The sequence below is a fragment of the Bos grunniens genome, chromosome 27 (genome assembly GCF_055505025.1).
Source record: "Bos grunniens cultivar Pamir isolate PY7600 chromosome 27, Bosgru_T2T1.0, whole genome shotgun sequence".
NCBI classification, from domain to species: Eukaryota; Metazoa; Chordata; class Mammalia; order Artiodactyla; family Bovidae; genus Bos; species Bos grunniens.
The window spans coordinates 37,745,295-37,751,173 of NC_141191.1; the positions used below are offsets into that span (position 1 = coordinate 37,745,295).

Consider the following 5,879-nt stretch of genomic DNA (forward strand, 5'->3'; position numbering starts at 1 on the left):
TGTCAAAGCCTAAGTTGTCTCCAGAGCTTCTTAAACTTTCTCAGGAGTGAAATATCCCTAACAAGAGAGATGCGTTCACGCAGGTTCCCAGGTGCTCTGGGCTCCATAGACACACCCGGTGATACTCAGTCTGAATGGAATGCTCCTCCTGACCGTTTACTGGGCACGTTCCCTGTCATGCTTCCAAATCAGCCAGTCATCACGTCCTCCAGGTCTGGCTCAGTTGCCTCACACGGGCTCCAGTATGACACTCAATGCGGGCGCTCCCCTGGGTGGTACCACTTGGTTATTTGTCTGTGTGGCCCCACACGAGGTCACGGACCACATTAGTCTTATGCATCTCCGCACACTACTCAACACAGTAGAACTGCCCGATTAGTGCTTGTTGAGGAAGTGTTGACTCTAGCTAAACTTTCTAGTTCTAGCCTCTAGAACAGCTCTGCATGCATGGCACCAAAACGAGAGAGCAGGGACATCCCACACCACATCCATTCTACCCCGTGGTGTGTGCACTCCAGCCATGCGAGCCCTTCTGGAGTTCCTGAAATAAGCCATGCCCCGTCCCCCACCACAGGCCTTTGCACACACTGTTCCCTGTAAGCGTGTGAACGTGTGCTCAGTCACTCAGTTGTATCCAACTCTTTGGACTGTAGCCCGCCAGGCTCCTCTGCCCATGGAATTTTCCAGGCAAGAATACTGGAGCATGTTGCCATTTCCTCCTCCCGGAGATCTTCCCGACCCAAAGATCGAGCCCACGTCTCCTGTGTCTCCTGCTTTGCAGGCAGATGCTTTACTACTGAACCACCAGGAAGCCCTAAAGTACCCCACTTCCTCTTTGTCCGGATCTCTGCTCATCTCACGTTCTTTTAGCACTGTATGCGTCTCCCGCACATGATTTAGCGTGTGATCCAAGTCTGATTGCCACTTACACAGTGAAGGCAGGCAGTGGACCTTTTTGTTTGTTTGTTTGTTTACCCTGGTGACTCAGGCACTTATCACGGTGGCTGGCATGTGATAAACGCTCATTACATCGTGCGTGAACAGTGAAGAGAGGCTTCAGTGGAGACCTGTGTGGGGCTATTCCTGAGGAGAGAGCGAGATCATCTGTATTTAAAGCCAAGTGGAGTCCAGTATGTCTGAGCCACAGAGAATGAGGGAGTGAGTGTCTCAGGTGAGGGTACAGGGTCTTCCAATGCATGTTAAGGCCTTGGACTTGACCCCTGGGGTCATGGGAAGTCATCAAGGGGTTTGACGCAAGGGGTTATTCCCCTGCTCCTCACAGGAACCCAGTTCATCCATGTCACCACATGCCGCTGTGCCTCTGAAGCTGGTCTCTGGACCAAGGGTCAGCGTTATACACACACGCACACCCAGTGCCTCTGTGTTTAACCAAGTTCATTGTTCTCACCCGCTGAGGTCATTTCTCACCTTTTCTGTATTATCTTGCCTTTCAGCTCAGCTTCAAAAGCAATTTGGCGTAAAAGAAGAAGTCCCAGCCATCAGGAAACATTAGAAAAACAAAGGCAGATATTTTCCTGAAGTCCTCCCTCCAAGCTCCTGTGGTATCATGAAGGCCAGCCTTAGATTTCTTGGAATGTGACCCTTGTCTGTCACAGAATATGAGATAACCAGCCTCACTCCTCCTTATGCTATAGTTTTATGTACATGTCCCTTTATTTCTTTATTCCCTTTCTGCTCCTTTAGTTCCTCCTAATCCCAGTTTTGTTGTTGTCGTTGTTTAGTCCGACTCAGTCATAAGTCTCAGTCATGTCCAACTCACTGTGACCCCATGGACTGTAGCCTGCCAGGCCCCTCTGTCCATGGGATTCTTCAGTCAAGAATACTGGAGTGGTTTGCCATTGCCTTCTCCAAGGGATCTTCCTGACCTAGGGATTGAACCCATGTCTCCTGCATTGGCAAGCAGATTCTTTACCACTGAACCACCAGGGAAGCCCACTATATTCAATATCTTGTAATAAACCATAATAGAAAAGCATATAAAAAAGACTATGTATATATGTACATTCATATATATATATACATACGTATAACTGAATCACTTTGCTGTATAACTGTAATTGTTTGTTTAAAACAGAAAACCAAAATGATAGATAGATTTGCTTTGTCAAATTGAGACTAAAAGAAAACCAACGATTGCTCGAAAGCAACTCATCAAGCAGGAGGGGGCGGCGTTGAGGACAACTCTGCCTGGTGTTCCGCCAGCAACGGCCGTGGCCGCCCAGGGTCCTCCACCCCATCGTTGGGTCCACTCATTGTCTCCTTCTGTTTCTGCATCCCTCCCACATGGAGACAAAGAGAGCTCCCTGGTGAGACATCCTGCTCCCAGGTGACCAATCCAGACACTCACGACCCATTGGACCCCATAAGGCCCATTCCAGAACAGGGAGCAGCTGAGTCCGTGTCAACGTCTCAGCAAATCCACCGGCTCCTGGTCGCCCCTGAGCCTCTTTCCAGGTGCTTATACAAACAATTTGTTTTAGCTGCCTTATCGCCAAGTATTTACGAGGTTCACCGCGGGAATCCCTGGCGGCGTTGACCTCCCCGCCTTCTGAGCGCCGTGTCCGCAGCATCGCGCACCCGGAGCCCAGCCTGGCTGCCCGAGCAGCCGGTCCTGTGACGAGCAGAGCCTGTGACCTCCTTTCAGCCCTTGCACAAAGGAGCAGACGTCCAAAAGCAAACGTCTTCATTCGGGAGAAAACAAACTCTTCCTGCCACTATTTTCAACCCAAAGAAAGTGCCAAAATGTTTTCAGATCGGAGGTCAGATGTGGATCACGGAACACACTGCGCTGGCCAACGGGAGCTTCGAGCCAACCTTCTGGGCAACACATACTACAAATCCCAACTCAGTTCCCGGGCACTTCAAGGTCATGCGAGGCTCTAGAGAAATGGCCACGAGAGCCGCAAAGAGACCCCTGGGCCCACATCGGCTACAGGCTGTTTATTCGGAGTCAGTCCACAAGGAACCAGATTGTCTGGACTCTCCTGGTTGGCTCACGGCTCTGCCCTTACCTGGGGGTGGGGACGTGCGGGGGACCTGGGAGCCTGATTCTGTTACCATCTGACTGATGAAATCCAGGTGCTCTGTTTATTTCGGAGTGCAAAAGCACACACCAAGAGCTTGAAACTTACATTACAGACAGGAAACGCACGCCAGCGTCTGAAACTTGAAGCTGGGCCTCTTCTCAAACAGAGGCTGTTTCTTCACTGATAGACGCCCCTCCCTTTGGATGGAAAGAGTCCGTCTGCCCCCTCATCCTGGGCAGTTCAAGCCTGTGCTGGTTTTAAGTCGCATATTTTAAACGTACTTCATCTTCCTTTCTCCTCACATCTAAAAGCAAATGGTCTAAACTTGCTCCCAGCCATGCTGCCTCCAAAGACACAGTCCTCATAAACTGGCCACGAGGCGACCTCCCCGCAGTGGTCCAGTGGTTAAGATGTCCCCTTCCAATGCATGGGGCGCAAGTTCTATCCTTGGTCAGGAAGCTAAGATTCCACGTGATCCTGCATGCCTCCTGGCTAAAAAAAAAAACAAAAAAAAAAAACATAAAACAGAAGTAATATTGTAACAAATTCAGTAAAGACTTAAAAAAAAACCTGCCCATGAAAATCTCCCTAAAAATGGATTCTTAACACACAGATAAATCAAGGGTGGTATCCAGCCAGGCAGAAGGGAGGAGGCAGGCAGGGTTTGTAAAGTCATGGCCTTGTAAAGTCTAATTACCTTCCTATGCTTTTCAAGCACAGGGATTGGAGGGAAATTTTTTAAAATTTTATTTATGTTTAATTGAAAGATAATCGCTTTACAATATTGGTTTGATTTCTGGAGGGAGAGTTTGTGGATGGGCTTTCTGAGCCCTTCACATCAAAGTGACCCCTTGCCTCCTTGTCCTGCAATTTCTGTCTCTGGCATCAGTAGCTCTGCGGGGATTTTAAAAAGATAAACAAAAAGGAAACATCTTTCTTCCTGGTCCTAATAGGAGCCTCTTCAGTATTTTCATGTGGATGTGGGAAAGAAAATATAAAATCCTGTTTTCGCCTTGGGAAGTCTTTTTTTTTTTTCTTTCTTCAACAGGAAAGTAGGATTCACTGGTGGGCGTGAGTAAGGAGAGGACAGCGCCAAGGCTCTTATGCGTCCAGGACTGGTCATTTGTCCAGGGGGCTGTCATTAGGGATATATCTGACCCCACATCCATCTGGAATGAGCAGCTTTTCGGCCACCCTGTTTTCAAATTCATCCTCATTCGACCTTGTAAACCCCTACTTCTTGGAGATGTGGATCTTCTGACGGCCAAGGAACTTGAACTTGGCCGTGCAGGGGGCCTCAGTCACATGTTCTTTGTTCTACAGCCTGGTGTGGATGGACATTAGGACTTGGCCAGTCTGGACCCTGGCCTCTGCCCTGGGGCTTTTCAGAGGCACCACGCACACCTGAATGGAGCCTGGACTGGGGACAGCATGCCAGTCATGGATGTCCACCGGGCAGGGCTGTCTCCAGGTCCCTTAGGGCCAGCCGTGCAGGCAACGAGCTACACACACTGCCAAGGAGGCTGCTCTTTGCAGCCATTGCACACTGGGCCCCCACGAGGAAAAGAGCACAGGGGGGCTTCACTGGCCGTAAACTCCTTGGAAGGTCTTAACACCATGTACACCTTCTGGCACAGACTGAGGTTCCTTCACTTGGTACACAGGACAGTGCCCAGGATTAGCCACGGGTGCTGCTCAGAAACAGGCAAGCCCGCAGTGCGGGGCCTCGGTCTTCTCTCCTATAGAATGGGGCGAGGACAGGACGGCCTCTCAGGTCTCTTCCAGCCCCAGAGCTCCGGTTGCCATGTGCACTCCTGGTCAAGGGGGATGCCTGCCTGTCTCTGGAGCCTTTGCAAAGCTCTCTTTGATATCCAAAGAATGCAAGCTATGCAGAAAAGACAAAAGAGGAAACTGGTGAAGATCTCACGGTGATGGAGCCATTTCTCAGAATTCAGTTGTAAGCCTTAAAGGTCTGTGTTAACAACCTGAACCAGGAGAAGTCGTTGGACTGAAGGGAAAAGCATCTGACCAGTGGGGCGATCAGAGGGACAGACCCAAGCGTGTATTTAGAGAATTTCCAGAGACAGCACTGCACGGGATTTCCATGGTGTTGCTGACACCACAATGAGCCATCTCCAGCTGACTTGTAGGCCTGATGTCTACACGAAAATGCCAGTTCCTGGCAGAAAAAAAAGTCTTTTGGATACATCTGAGTTACGTGCCTCCTCCTGTGGCTCTGGGAAGGGTACAGGGACTGATGGATGACCAGGACCCAGGGAGAGGGCGGGTCGGGGGCTCCTGAGGAAGGGGCCTCCTCTGGCTGATAGGCAGCCAGGCTCTGGGAGGTGAAGCCCCTTCTGCTGTCCTTCTCGGCTCATGACTCCCCTGTCCCAATTCACTGGCTGTGATTTTGAGTCCTGCCAGGTTTGGAGGGGATGGGATCAGGGAGGAGAGTTGAGCCAGAGAACAGTTCCATCTGGGGGCAAGCGCTCCTGCTCTCCAGCCTAGCAGTTAGTGAAAGCTGACCCTCTGATGGGGGTCCCAGGGGTCCTCTGGAGATTCCGCAAACTGGGGTCCTTCAAAGGGAACCACTCAAATGTGGACCCCACTCTCCACCCTCGGACTGCTCGGCTCTCAGCTTGGGCTCCCTTTTTCGAGCACCACACAACATCAAAAGGTCCCCTTGGAGGCAACCTGGAACAGGTCCACGTGCGAGTCACGGGAAAACGATCCATCCTCAGAGCAGCTCCTCTCCGCCTCTCTACCCTGCCTGTCCATCACAGTCAAGCAACTCAAGTCAAGTTCAGTGCGTGGAATTCTCCACCTGCAGGG

At 50.7% G+C, this 5,879-nt stretch overlaps 1 non-coding gene across 1 annotated transcript; it reads right to left on the minus strand.

Moving 5' to 3' along the window:
* Nucleotides 1–4,506: 4,506 nt before the first annotated feature.
* Nucleotides 4,507–4,641, minus strand: LOC147343810 (small nucleolar RNA SNORA70). The gene has a single exon (XR_015156525.1). It is a non-coding gene; the product is annotated as a small nucleolar RNA SNORA70 (small nucleolar RNA).
* Nucleotides 4,642–5,879: the final 1,238 nt, after the last annotated feature.